The sequence below is a fragment of the Sinocyclocheilus grahami genome, unplaced genomic scaffold (genome assembly GCF_001515645.1).
Source record: "Sinocyclocheilus grahami isolate Dianchi unplaced genomic scaffold, SAMN03320097.WGS_v1.1 scaffold134.1, whole genome shotgun sequence".
Taxonomy (NCBI): Eukaryota; Metazoa; Chordata; class Actinopteri; order Cypriniformes; family Cyprinidae; genus Sinocyclocheilus; species Sinocyclocheilus grahami.
In genome coordinates this window covers 940,888-956,537 of record NW_015505313.1, presented here as the reverse complement: position 1 = coordinate 956,537, position 15,650 = coordinate 940,888, and the positions used below count along the sequence as shown (strand labels likewise).

General features: G+C 36.4%; 1 protein-coding gene and 1 long non-coding RNA gene across 2 annotated transcripts in view; one reads left to right on the top strand and one right to left on the bottom strand.

Moving 5' to 3' along the window:
* rps6ka1 (ribosomal protein S6 kinase a, polypeptide 1) overlaps positions 1–15,650 on the bottom strand; it is a 71,814-nt gene that overhangs the window by 19,883 nt on the left and 36,281 nt on the right. The gene's annotated exons all lie outside the window — the stretch shown is intronic.
* On the top strand, positions 7,353–8,430 carry LOC107590888 (uncharacterized). Its single transcript, XR_001609835.1, has 4 exons — positions 7,353–7,379; positions 7,526–7,617; positions 7,745–7,784; positions 8,333–8,430. It is a non-coding gene; the product is annotated as an uncharacterized lncRNA (long non-coding RNA).

Genomic DNA, 15,650 nt, shown 5'->3' with positions numbered 1-15,650 from the left:
TAATTGATACATTTGATTTTTGACTCTTTTCTTAAAAATGGTTTGAAATTTGACATTTTATTTCATTTTATTATTTTTTATATTTTTTAGTGTGAAAACCTGTAACTGTAAATTATGCTTTTTACAGTCATTTTACAGTTTAATATGTTACCATTGACATTGCCCCATCCCACTCATATGGCATTAATTTGATCTGTGCAGGTCTTAAAAAGTCTTAAATTTGAGCTTAAAAATTCTGCAGAAACCCTGTGTGCTATAAAAAAAACACGATGACATAAACAAGGAAAACAATTCAAAATAAATATTGCAAAGGTGAACGAAACTTATATTTTTGTGCAAAAGAGAAAAATATTCCAGTTCCATAATGTCAGCCTTCAAACACTGAACTAGATCCAAAAAGCAACAGTCTGAACACAAAGAGGTCTGAGACACCATTACTGCTTAAGTGGACCAAAAAAGGATCGGAGTCCTCTTTCAGAAACTGCGATAGTGTGAACACAAAGAAAACTGGGTCCTTTTTCACTTGGTCCACCTCTTGGTCCACTTAAAGGGGTCTGGGTTCAGTTCTTTTAAAGAGGACTCAAGTGTGAAAACACCCTAAGAGTCTCTGAGAGGGACACATTGTTTTGGAGTCTCTTAATTTGGAAGCGGTGAATGGGTGCCGATGCAACGCTGTAACCGGCCACTAGAGGGCAGCGTAGGTCTGTGTAGAAGAGTAAATGTCAAAATGCTTTATATAAAATAGAGTGACGGAAACACCTTAAAAAAGAAAGAAAAAAAAGAGGAAAAGTACAGTTAAAGAAGACCTTCGCTTTTTTTCAGATTTTGCACGGCGACATCCAACAGCAGCACAATCCAAGCAGACACGTCTGTACAGTGGGGCTTGCCATAGACTTCTATTGTTTGTATACTGACATAATATTTTCTATCCAATAAACCCAAAACCTTTCTGCATTTATATTCTCAGATAAACATCATTTAGTATTTTTAATCATTTATTTTCCTCGTAGGGACTCCTGGCTGGTCCCTAAAATGTCAGGTTTTACTATCCTTGTGGGGACATTTGGTTCCCAGAATACAGGCAAATCTTGACCACACACAAATACGGTCCAAACACAAATAACGTGTACTTATTTCAGAAAGTCTTTATTAGAGCAATTTATTTCCTTTCAGGGATACACCAATTTGATTCAGTACTGTTGTTTAAAACGGCAATGGTTATCATCTGATCTAAACCTCAGTCTTGAGCAAATTCAGTCTGAACAAGCATCTGTAACCTGACGAGTAGCTCATTCAGTAAATCTTATTACTGTCAGAGACTATCGAACGCTAGACTTTCAGTCTTCCTTCAGAGCTGCATATAAAATGTACACACGCACAGCCAAATTTTCTTAAAAATTATAGATGAACATTATTTTTTATTAATGTCCACTGAAAAACCTTGTTCTGCCAAAAGTGTAAAGTGCTGAAAATCAAACAAGCCGTATAGTTGCTCTAAACACACTGGGGAGGTTCCTGTTATCAAATTCCTGTTTTCTGTTATTCTGTGATTCCGGTTGCTTTCCTAAACAAACACCGGTGCTTGCGGTGTGGCTGTTGTATCACATTATTAAACTACATTAATCACAGTAACTGCATTTTTAACCTCTTGAGTTATGGCATTTATGAATACTCCCGTCTGATTTTGATCCTCTCTTGACTTCTGTTTCTGCTGTGTTCATCGTAAAATCTCACTGGTTCAAATTCCCATCGCATGTAATAGTACATTAAACATCTTCTGCCTGGCTGTGATTATATGATGCCATACCTTAGTTTCATTTTCAGTGTGGACAGAGAAATTGCTTGTCGCACTGCGCTCTGGTTAGGACACAGCGTGACAATTCACCAGCAGTACAGAGTGGAAAAAATCTTGTCACATTTCATCTGGGCTTGCAGATGAAACAGACTCAGAGTCAAACAAATCACCATTACAACATTTAATTCAGGACAATAAAACGCAATATAATAACTGTGAAACAAAAAAGTTTGAATCACTTCATTTCGATTGAGTGATAAAAAAAAAAAAGTACTTCATATACATCTCAGTGAGGTTTATATTTCTTGATAGTGGCATGACATCTGCCACACACACACACACACACCAAAAATTAAGTGGCAGCATCCATGCAAATCAGATGAATGTGATAACTGGAAAGCGCAGATGAACCTAACCTTGCTGCTTAAGTGAACAGCCTGTCTGAAACAGAATACTGAAACATAATAGGCTGTTAAAATGCAAATAAATTCAGGGAGTTTGGAGTGAGTCACGTCAAGTCTGGAAGGGCTAAATATATGCCGTTTCTAACAGAAGAACAGAGGAAAGGCTGATTATTCAATTAGGTTCTCTTCCTCCAAATATTTTTTCGCTTTTTATGAACTGTGTACCTTAAAAAAAGTACCAAATATTCAAGATTGGAGGGAGACTGAATATGCCATGGAATAATCATATCGGTCAACCACTGATCTAAATATTTGTGGGGACCAGCGCCCTTAATGTCTACACTGGTTACAACATATCATGTATCAGTCTGCTCTGTATAAGTGCTCTGTAAATGTGCAGTTATTCATAGTGGGGAAAAATTAGTCTAATTATCAGATTAGAATGATATTTGAACAAATCCATAATTGAGTAACATATTAAACACCCTCTGTTTAACCTCGTTGATTTGGGCACCATTTTCTCATTTTAAATTCAAACTTTCAGCCTTGACCCATGAACGAAAAACGAAAATTTAAGCTGAATTCTCGTTTCTCGTTTTTTGGAGAAAAACAAAAAAACGAAAAAGGAGCCGTTTTCTCATTTTTCTACTTTCAATATTAAATAAAAAAACGAATGATCGAATGATACACGGATTGATCAGCATCCCATTATACTATATTTCTTCAGGTCAAAGGTAAGTTCACAACCCCTGTGAGATGAATATGGGAAAGGGTCCATTAAAGGGCCATTATAGTTCACCCAAAAATGAAAATTATGTCATTAATTACTCACCCTCATGTTGTTCCAAACCTGTAAGACCTTTGTACTGTAAATACCAACAAAAAAAAGATACGAAAAAAGTTGCTAAACACTGCTTTTATATAAAATTAAAATAACTGGATTTAGCAAATTAAGGCGACATAAACCCTTAAGACTAATTTCAAGTACATGTTGAGACAGCCTTTCACAACAGAAGAACAAAGAAAAAGAAAAGGGGCGGAAATGGAAAGCAGGCTTTTTTTCACTATTGCTTCAAGCTATAATTTTTTTGCACTTTTTTTAGACACGATTTAATACATCAGAGAGGAGGTGCAGAGGGTTTCAATCAGTGTTTAATTAGTAAACTAGTAATTGCATCACTTCTGGCAATAACAGAAAGCCATCTGTAGAATCTAGTGTCTGAGATTTGTGAATGAGTTATACCGGTCAGGTGTGAATGGAAGATTAGGGTTGTGGGGGGTGTCAGAAAATAATGGGAGTCATTGTAGTGATGAGGGTGAGCAGAGTAACCATGGAAACTGCTGTCAGGATGGAGACAGGTTTGAAGACGAGAGTCATGGGAGTGTCAGAAGGCTCTATATAACCATATGCATGTATAGTAATTTACATGAATTATACATGCACACATGCAGTACGTTTCAAACAGATAACCTATCGGATTAGGACAACGTGGACCTAGTTAAACTCATTTTATAAGAATACACAAAGCTGGTGTCCGTTATACCTGTGCAAGATGAAAAACCAGATGACCTTAATACTTGCGTCACACGCTGACTCTGGACAGAAATATTCGAAGATGTGACGTTTGCTTGCGCGCATACGCAAACCCAGACAGAACTGATTAACGTGCGCACAGCACACACACTCGCTCTGAGATTAATGTTGTCCCCCAGCACAAGAGAGCACAGCTCATTAATTCATAAAGCATGTTCTGTGGAGGCCTGTTCAACCCAGGACACCTTAAACCACATGCACAGACCCCAAACACACCAGCACTTCCTCCCCAGGCTCTCCCATGGATACAAAAACTACCGCTACATGTTTTTCTTAAGGGCACCAAATAACTGCCTATCCCAGCTGGCTGAACAATTAAACAATAAAACAAGACAAGGGTTGTGAATCATCTCCTGTGCACGCCTCTGAGGGAAGTTAGGGGGCTACGGCTCTCCTTTAACATAAAACCCAATCAGCCTCTGTTCACCACAATAGAGAAAGCAGAAATTCACTGGATGATATTGAAATTTTAAAGTGACTACTTTAAAATGAATTAAAAATAAAACACTACAAAATATAATCAGTCATTTTAAATGCTACAAGGAAATTTATTAGTGCTGTCAAACGATTAATCGTGATTAATCGCATCCAAAATAAAAGTTTTTGTTGACATATTTGTGTGTACTGTTTATTTATTACATATATATAAATACACACACATGTTGTGTTCATTTGTGTTATCTTTTACTAATATTTAAATTTGTTTGATGATCTGAAACATTAAAGTGTGACAAACATGCAAAAAAATAAGAAATCAGGAAGGGGGCCACTGTAAATATATTTAATACATAAACATTTTTCTTAAATATATACATGCATGTGTTTGTATTTATATATACAGTACATAATAAATATACACAGTACACACTCATATATTATGTAAACAACAACTTTATTTTGGATGCGATTAATCGTTTGACAGCACTAAAATTTATATATCACAATATCATAATGCACAGTGTGAAAAATTTCAAGAACGGTTCAAGCAGGGGACCAGAGACCAGGGCTCGAGGGGGTTTAAAATAAAACACAATTTAAAGCTTAAACAACTAGTCTAAATAGCAAGATGTTTCTTGTTTTAATTTACCTCCTTTTTCTGTTGAAGAATTATGATTCCCATGGTCTTGGAAAACTTTCATATACAGTAAAAGTAGCCTGATTAAGTAAAGTGTGATTTCTAGACTTGGAAAATTCTAGAAGTGATTAAATCTTACAAATAATGATCCCATTTTATATTAGGTGGCCTTAATTACTATGTACAGTATATACATCAAAAGGTAAGTATGATTTACTTATTGTGTTCATATTGTATTGCAAAACACTTTTGCTGCTATTGAGATGGGATATAATTGCATGCATTTTATAAAATATAAGTATAATGTAAAACATCTATGTACACAATAAGTGTACATCTGGAATCATGAAATTGAATTACTTTATGAAAATCATAAATTATTAAATTTTTGTCATCATTTACTCACCCTCAAGACACTTCAAACATGCATGACTACCTTTCTTCAGTGGAACACAAAATATTAATAATAATTAAAAAAAAAATTGTCATTCATACAATGAAAGTCAATGGGGTCCAATGTTGTTTTGGTCCCATTGACTTTCATTGTATGGTTGACTTACATTTCTGGTTCCCACAACCCTAAAAATGTGGATACATTCTTGCTTGAAGGCTTAAATGTGGCTTAGAAATGCACTTGGCTAAGAACTCTTCACATGCTTTGATTATTGTTGGGAGTACAGGGCGCACAGGGTGATCAGGCACAGGCGGGGGAGTTGCATTCAGAGTCTGTAAAGAGTTTTGGATCAATACCATCATTCTGCTAAAAGTCACTTATGTTTTGCGTGAAGTGAATGAGATTTACACATGTGATAGCAGACAGACACATCAGCGTCGATTCGGTGACTCACTGCAATATTGACTTTAGCTGAATCAACACAGCAAGTCATTGCTAACCAAAGCACAACCTTACAATAACGACCAATAATTCAAACAATATCTGGTGTGATTATGTTTCCAGCAGGTCGAACACACCTTGGCACAGACAGCGGCAATAAAGGGTAATGATTAATCCACTCAAAACCTTCGGCTTTGACAAGGGTGATGTGAGAGTAGAGTTCAGGTCATACTTCGAAGGGAGAGGTTATTATGCGAGTATAGGAGAGCATAAGTCTTAAGTGGACGTCCATGACATTCGGAGTCCCACAAGGCTCAATTCTTGCACCGCTCTTGTTTAGCCTGTATATGCTCCCACTAAGTCAAATAATGAGAAAGAACCAAATTGCCTATCACAGCTATGCTGATGATACTCAGATTTACCTAGCCTTATCGCCAAATGACTACAGCCCCATTGACTCCCTCTGCCAATGCATTGATGAAATTAACAGTTGGATGTGCCAGAACTTTCTTCAGTTAAACAAAGAAAAAACCGAAGTCATTGCATTTGGAAACAAAGATGAAGTTCTCAAGGTGAATGCATACCTTGACTCTAGGGGTTTGACAACAAAAAATCAAGTCAGGAATCTTGGTGTGATTCTGGAGACAGACCTTAGTTTCAGTAGTCATGTCAAAGCAGTAATTAAATCAGCATACTATCATCTCAAAAACATTGCAAGAATTAGATGTTTTGTTTCCAGTCAAGACTTGGAGAAACTTGTTCATGCCTTTATCACCAGCAGGGTGGACTATTGTAATGGTCTCCTCACCGGCCTTCCCAAGAAGACCATTAGACAGCTGCAGCTCATCCAGTACGCTGCTGGCAGAATTCTGACTAGAACCAGAAAATCTGAGCATATCACAACAGTTCTCAGGTCCTTACACTGGCTTCCAGTTATATTTAGGATTGATTTTAAAGTACTTTTACTCGTTTATAAATCACTCAATGGCATAGGACCTAAATACATTGAAAATACGTTCACTGATTATAAACCTAACAGACCACTCAGATCATTAGGATCCTACACTGTAAACCCGAACAGTACTACTAACTTATAAAGATTAAGAACACTGCAATTAAAGTCTGTTAAATCGTTGATGCAACTTGTAACAATTACATTTTCTGAATGAGGAATTTAGTTTTATTTTTGTGTGGCTCAACAGTTGAGTAAACTTTTCTATTTAAATTATTATTTTTAAGTTTACTGAGTAACGTAAAGTGACGTCACCTCGTTGCTCTAACCGACGTTCAGAAGAATCCATTCAACATGGCTGAGACTCGCAAGTGACCGGAGCAAACTTAATATGATCTTTAAAAAAGCATCATATGACCCCTTTAATGTCAAAGAAGGGCACTAATGTTAACGTTAGCCGGCATTTTTTCAGTAAACGCAGTCCTAACTTATGTTTTGAATGTCGCTGATGTTAACGGCAATGTTTAGGGCTGCATTTCTCAAAAGCATCGTGAGCTAAGTTGATTGTTGAGACCATTTGGTGGCAAATGTTTCTACGATCATCTTAGCCATACAATGCTTTTTTTGGGAAATGCCCTGGTAAATGTGATTTTTATTTGGTCTGTAGTAAATCTTTACAAACTTTCTTTAATTGCAGGCTGAGCTGGATGATGAATACAAAAGAGTGAGCCTCAACACAAGGTAACTTCTATTCAGTTGAAGAGCAAGTTGTGAGATGTGTCCTCACATAACAGGATACAGACTCGGCTTTCTCTTTTCTACATCGATTGTTGGTTATACACTTACTTGTGCGTGTCTGTGGTTTTCTAGGTTTGTGCCGAGTTTCACCATATCAGAGAAAGTGGCACACACCAGCAAGATTTCACAGATGTTGCATGACATTCGAAATGTTTGATCTTCAGGTGAGTGCAAATTCACAAACACTAACTACCTCCATCACTGTCTTCATTGTATATAAAATAAAGTTGGCCTGCTTGTTTAACGAGGTTTTTTTGTTTTTGTTTACATGATGTCAACATGCTCTCCCAGTGTACGTGTGTGAGGAGAACTGTTCTTCAGGACATGAAATGTAAGTATTAAGTGCATTAATAGATCTGAAATAGAGTTGGGGAACTATGACGTCAGAACCAGGAAGTGTAATTCGCCACGGATTCCTTTGAAATTTTCCTATGGGGTTTTTTTTAATGGGGTTTTTCAATTTATGAATAAAATAAAGCCTGTGGTAAACATAACTTGACGATACTTCTACGTTTTGTTCTACAATATAAACTGCACACACTCACAGCCTAAACATTCTTATCTAGCTACTTATTAAAAACATACGTTTTCAAAAATGAACATAACTGCTTCAAAATTAGTATTTTGGGTATGGATGTGTGTAATTTACGTTGTACAACAAAACGTAAAAGTATTGTCAAATTATGTTTACCACAGGCTTTATTTTAATTGAAAACCCCCATTATAAAACCCCATAGGAAAATCTAGAAGGAACCCACGGCGTATTACTCTTCCGGGTTCTGACTTTATAGTTCCCCCACACTATTGGCAGTAAATATAAATGTCTACTTTTAGTCTCTGAAGTTAAAGTTAAAGTTTTACCATCTGTGCTTATTCCAGGAGGAATTGGGCGAGCCAGACATCACTGACACAAACATCTCTCCTGCTGATTTTGTTATCATGGACAACGAAACCACTACAAGTCCTGCAAGCACTGCAGTTGTGATGAGATGATCTTCCAGTGTTTAACATTCAGAAATACACAGTTCATGCAGTTTAAAAAAGGCTGAATAAAAAAATCCTCAATTGTATAGCCACAGTTGTGCGTGTTTTTTATGCATAAGTGTATTTTTTTTTTGTTAGTATTTGTATTTAATAAAGCACTACTGAATTAAAATAATTGGTAAATGAAAAACATTACATATGATAAACAATAATTTTAAGTACACTGTACTTAAACATTAAGCAAAAACAAATTTAAGCTTTTTAGTTTGACTTAATTGTTATTTATAAATAATGTTAACTTTAAAAATTTGAGTTTCTTAATTACATTTTTTTGAGGTAATCGGTGTCCACAAAAATTGAGTATTCTGAACTTATCGGGTTTTACAGTGTATTCTTAACTGTTTTAAATTCATTTTAAACCTCTTAAATAAATTTTTTTATAATTTTCAAAGTTTTAAATTCCTTGTTTTATTGTTGTGATTATTGTTTTATTTATTATTTTTTCATTTCTTTTATGTAAAGCACTTTGAATTACCATTGTGTATGAAATGTGCTATATAAATAAACTTGCCTTGCCTTGCCTAGAAAAACAGAGGAGAAGAGCAGATGAATCAGACTTTGTAAAGCAGGGGTGCCGTGTCCGCACAGAGGGCAGTAGTTTAAGAGCTCAGGTGGAGATAAATCGTGATACGTTCACACCTGAAATGAGTGTCTGAAGGTCAGCCAGGATCAGCAGTATCCTGAGCAGTTAAACAATTGATGGATGTGAAGTAGAGACGGGCATCTTCAGGCCTGGCTGAGTTTTCTAATTTGTACAGGCCTGTTGATAAATGGAACAGAGATGTGTGTAATTTAAAACACTGCCGCAGTACAGTGTGTTTGTCACTTCAACATGACAAGAGTGAGTGAGAGGTAGAGCCTGAGAGGAAGCCTTAAAAGAACAGTTCACCTCAAAATTTCTCTCATCATTTACTCACCCTTATGACGTTTTGGTTTAGAACAAGATGAGGGTGAGTAAATGATGAAAGAACTTTCATTTTTGTGAGAACTATCCCTTTAAACTCCACACTGCACTAAATAAACTTTAGAATTTAGTTATTAAAAAAAAACAGGACACAATTTGGGAGCTCAAATTTGTAAATGCATTTAATACCTCCTAGACTAGTCAATCAAAAGCATGCTGCATCTCTAAATGAGGTTATTATTTTAAATACACTTTTAAAATGTTTGTAATTTTTGCAGGAAAATTAAAACGAAAAACTTCACATCGCTCCATAGCACAAGCTTCTTTGCATCTGCAGCTAATAGAATATTTTTGTAAAAAATCTATATTGGTAAAATATCTAGTTTAGTCATGGCACTGGCTGATTTGTCTCTTTTGCATCTGCAGCTAAATGAGCTTGCTTGCGCAATTTTTTAAGTCTGGTTCAGTGTATTCTTTAAGCAGGTTTTTGCAACTCGCTATCAGAAACCCTCCACCTCCCCCAGCTCCACCTGTATAGATCTGCTAGTGGGTAATTTCATGTATGCTATTTGTGCGGCAACAGTATATCTTACATGCTTATAGAAACTTGCCTGTAAATGTAATGGCAGTAGCAAGTCTCGCCAAAACCCAAATACATTAACATTTCCATATCCATCACATGCTAAACTATTCCAAGAGTTTTCACGATTTAATTCTAAGTTACTTTACCATATACTATGAAAAACTGTAAACAATTTAACATTACATTGTGGAATTTTACAGTAAAATACTGTCAAATTTTTAGTTTTTAGAAATGCCACAAAGGGGTTTGTGTTACATTCTCTATTATTTTTGTAAATGTGTGTTACTCTGATGGTGTTTGTCTTGTATATGGCCCTATGCAACGTATATGTACAAGTACTGGCCATGGAGAGGCCACTTACAATGAACTCGGATTCATCATGTAGCTTTTGATTGTACAATCAGTATTACTATGATAATTCCTAGCACATTAAGCATAGAAATATATGGTTGAAAGTTGTAAAATATACACGTATCACATAATAACGGAGACACGGCCACAGTTTTTTTGTTTTTTTTACTGTAAATCTAATGAGATTTATTTTACAGTGTATTGTATTTAGTGTTATATAAGATTTATTTATCTATAAAACAGGGCTGCGTTCAGCCCCGACAAAACGGTGCTAAACGGTTTTTAAACAGAAACGTTGGTGCGTTGAACACCCTGTTCTGATGACGCAAGAGTTGCAACTATGGCAGCTGAGAAGGCCATTCTTTGTGTTCTTTTTGAAGAATTTTCGGAGCCTGATGAAATCGGTATAAATACGTGTTTAATACTGCAAAATACGCTCGATTTAACAGTCACTGCCCTTGCCGTCCAGAATAAAAGAGAACATCCCAATCGAGTGAAGGGATTTGTGGAAACTGTGGTTCCTAATTATTGTGATCCAACATTTGCCTCGCATTTCAGGATGAAAAGACAAACATTTCAGGTGAAGAATAATCCACTTCTTACCACTGTGTTATGATCTATATGGCCTTATTATTTTATTATATTAGGCTTATCATTACTGCTGATCACTGTTGTTGTGCCATGTTATTGTAATATTTACCATTATATCATCAGAGGAATATAGAAAAGTTTATGAAAGTGTCACTCCACAATACAATAGCAAAATATATAAATATGTATAGTATTTTTATGTTACATTAATCAGTGTCTAGCACACCTTCCTAAGGAAAGGACATGGACCAGAAGACATTGCAATTACTAAATGATATTTAGACAGACTTAAAGAAGTTCCAGATCTATACTAATTACATTGTGCAAGCTGTCTCTTTAATACCACGTGGTTTATACACATGCTGCTGCTGATTGGGCTGACATTTTTGACACATCCACCAAACAAGACAAAATGTATCTCAAACCCCGTTGCACATCGTTTCCAGGAAACATGTCGTTCAAACCGGAAACTGTAGCAAAACGTTGCGCACTGGTTTGAGCATGAACTTACCCAAGCTACACGCCGTTTTACTGGTTATAAAACAAGATCACTCCTGATTGGTCAGTGACATGGGGCAACCTTGAAACAAACACATTTTATTATCTCGCTAGCAGACATGGACAAAAACACCAGAATTTTTCTGCACGAGCTTGGCAAACAGTGCCGCTTTCAGTACCGCCTCCGTTCTGCCTCTACCCTCTCTCCCATTGAAAATAAACTGGAAACTCGCAGAAACCATGAACAGTGTAAAATGGCCCTAACAAGTCTCACGAAACAGCATCTCTGAAATAAACATTTCCTCACAGTATCATGCTGACTGAACTACACCTCTGCGAGGCCAAGACGCACAGCAGGAAACCTTGAGCCTCTGGGCAGAGATCCGTTTGCCGTTTTTGTCCGACAGTGACAGCAGGGTCACGAGGAGATTCACGCTTCGGGCCAGACAGCTGCGGGAAAAAAAAAAATCTAGCTTCAACACCTACAGACATCTGAATCTATTTCTGCCTCCACACACCATCTGTCCTGCATGAATCTGCTCGCATTGAGCGCTGCAGCCAAAAACAAATATAAACAGTCATCTAACATCTAACAGCAAAACCTAATGAACAAAACAATAAAAATGTGCATGTATTATTGGAACAGAAAAGATGAAAACAAAAAAATAACAGTTGTTAATAAAGCCATGTGATGAGCCAATTGAGATTACGACAAAAGACCAATTAGCTGCGAGAATCACAAAAATCTTGTAATGAATAATATATAAATCAACAACACATAAATGAAGCATCTCACCTTTGGGGATATTTTTAAGTTGGAGGTTAAGTTCAAAGAAAAAAATCTGCTTCAGACTGTAATTCTCTCTTATTAAAGGGATAATTCACTTATAATTGAAAAATCGTCACCATTTACTTGCCCTCAGGTCATCTTTCTTTCATAGAATTGAAAATGTTGTTTAGCTGAATGACCAGACTGCTCTTTTCCCATTATCGGAAATCAAATGGGAACTTGGGCTGCTGAGCTCCAAAAGAAAAGAAAAGCTAAACTAAACAAATACCTTTTTCTGAAGCCATATGATAATTTCATACGAGGAACATGCTGAAATTTAAGATTATTTGTTAAAAATCTTCCTCACCACCTGAGCTCTCAGATCTAATTCAACCTCAAGACTTGTGGGGAAAAGAGTAACCTGGACATTCTACCTAACATTTCCTTTTGTGTTTTACAAAGACAGAAAAAAAAAAAAAACTTGAGGAGACTCGAATAAGATGACAGTTTAAATTTTGGCTGAAGTTGCAAAACTACTCCTCTAAGGGGAGTCATAGATCATGACCTGATGGATTCAATCACTGGACTGCAAATTTGACCAGACCATCAGCAGTTACGGCAGATCACACAGATTAAGTGGATAATCAACATGAAATCTATTTAAGGTCTGTAAGTCTAAAACCACTGTAGGCTGAGCCATCATTAGCTGATGGGGCTGCAAGTGTTTTTTTCCCTGCAGCAGTCCAGTCAAAGCCAAATTTATACAAGAAATCTCAGCGTAAACATATTAATGTTTTATTAAGACGAAACCCTAGCTGTGACAGTGAGTCATGTAATAAACTAATATCACAAAATAACTCTGAAAGAGAATATTTAAACAAGAGGCTGTGTGAAAAAGAGAAGAGATAACTAGGCTACTGGAGAGTGAGAGAGGAAGTGATCAAGAGAGTGTTTCCTTTGCTTTGTGGACATCAATAGGTGGATGATTCTCTTTATTGACTCTACAGTGTCTGTGTGAATCACAACGAAGGGTGAAGAATATTATGTGCAAACAGGATGCGAACAAACATAAACATACACTTTTATCACATTAATCACTGTTCTCTTCATCACACATTTGGAAGGGACGGAATTGCCTGAATAATATAGTATGAAATGCTAGTAAATGAATGATTGAACAGTAGAGGTTTCCTGATCTCATGAGTCATGCATGTGATGTTGAGCTTTTAAAGAAGGAGTACACAGTGTTATTAGCAGACACTTCCAAATTTAGGTTACATTCATTCACTTGACAGCCATTTTTATATAAAGGTTTTATCAACAGTGATTTACAGTAATGTTCCAAAGTTTGGGGGTCAGCAAGATTTTGTTATATATATTTTGTATTTGTATTCAATTGACCAAAAGTTACAGTAAAGACTTTCACACTGTTACAATATTTTTATTTCAAATAAATGCTGTTCTTTTCTAAAATCTATATTAGGCAGCACACCTGTTTTCTTTACACAGCCGAGTTAAAGCTGCTCTGATCAGGCTCTGTGAAATTATGTGCAGCGAGACGCTGGCATTAAAAACAGATCTCTGATGTTGCTTTGCATCGGTGCAAACGAAACCATTACATTTTTTATCAATTATTTTATTCAGCAAGGACACATTAAATTAATCAAAAACAACAGTAAAGTTACATGTTCTTCGTTTACACTATTAAAATTGACAGGAATAAACTACATTTCAAAATATTAAAATGCTAATTTCTTTAAACTCTTAATAATATTTCACAATATTACTGTTTTAAATTTTTTAATCAAATAAATGCAGCCTTGGTGAGCATAAGAGAGTTCTTACAAAAACATTAAAAAATCTTAACGACCCCAACATTTTGAAAGGTAGTGTACTGTATGCTTTATTAATATTTTTTTTTTTTAAATGTAATCATATTTTCTTTCATAATTTCTGGTTCTATATTGATAATTGCATATTCGTTTTGCAGCAGTAATTCCTGTCTAAATGTATTTAATGTAATAGTCTGTGTACATATTATTTAACTTTTTTTATCAAAAAGTAGAAATAAAACATGAAAACAATTCTTGAATTAAATGTCTATACTCTGTTGTATAACACTCTTTCCTCCACTTATGATAGTTACTGCCCTTCCCTGAAGGCTGGAAATATGTACCTGATGACATCTGCCTACTGTTAAAATCCTCTCTTTTCTTCCTTTAATCCCATTAAAGAACAATCCCTCTTTCTGTTTATGTCTCAGGTTTTCTTTCAGAGCAGGACCTGTGTGTTTGCTTGGAGGCAACTTATGATGCTGGAATGTAAAACATCTCCTCCCAAAGGCAAGTCCAAGCAGATTCTGTTAAACAGAGCATGATCACATACACACACAGACTGTCCTAGAGTCACAGCACAGGATATGAACACAGGCCGCTTGGAGGACCTTTCAAAGTGGATCATAATTGCAACAGAAACACACACACACACACAGTGTGAGGATGGCAGGCGATTTGTCATTTTCAAGGGAGCGATTACTCAGACTGAGTGAGCGAGTGTGACCTGTACTCACAGTGAATGTACAAAGACACACACAGAGCATTAACTTACTCTACTCAACCCCGGCTTGCCTGCACTGTCACCATGGTTACACATCACCATGGTTACACAACATATACATACACTGTTATAGATCCAAACCACAAATACATAAAATGCTCTGCCCACATTCCAGCTTGACTCCAATATGCAAGGTCTATTGTTCTGCTATATACAGAAACAGGTTCCTGTAGTGCTTCTTAGGTGTTTGAGAAAAGACAGAATTATTTCATGATGACTGTATCAGATGGTAATACCATGAAAATACACTATGCTACATCATATTCACATGATACTTAAAAGTATTACCATGCAGGGGCGTTTCCTCCAAGGAGGCAAGGCTCTCATCCAAAATATTGGATGAGAAAAAATTAGTAGAACAAAAATGAAAACGCGTTGGCGCCGATATCCTATAGTGCGCATCATATGATGCGATTTAAATTTTTCCTTTCTCTTTGTAGTGTTACAAGCTCTTGGTGCATAAAGAAGATCTGTAAAGTTGCAAAGACTAAAGTCTCAAATCCAAAGAGATATTCTTTATAAAAGTTAAGAGTCAACCACCGCCTCCATAAAATGGCTCGTTCTAACACGCCCCCACATGTCTACGTCACGATGTGGGAAGATTTGCATAACACCGCCCAAATGTTCACGCAAAGAAAAAAGGTATAACTTTTATTCTCGCTGTAGTATTGTTGTTGTCGCCACTGCCATGTTGTGAAGGCGCTGTGAAAGCGCTGAGAAAATACATCAACTTCACGCTGTCGATTGCCGGATCGGCTTTCATCGTGGACGAAGTGGAGTCCAGCCCGGGGTCGTCACATGTGGTTGCCGCAAGCCCGCCGGATGCTCCTTCGTCGAATCC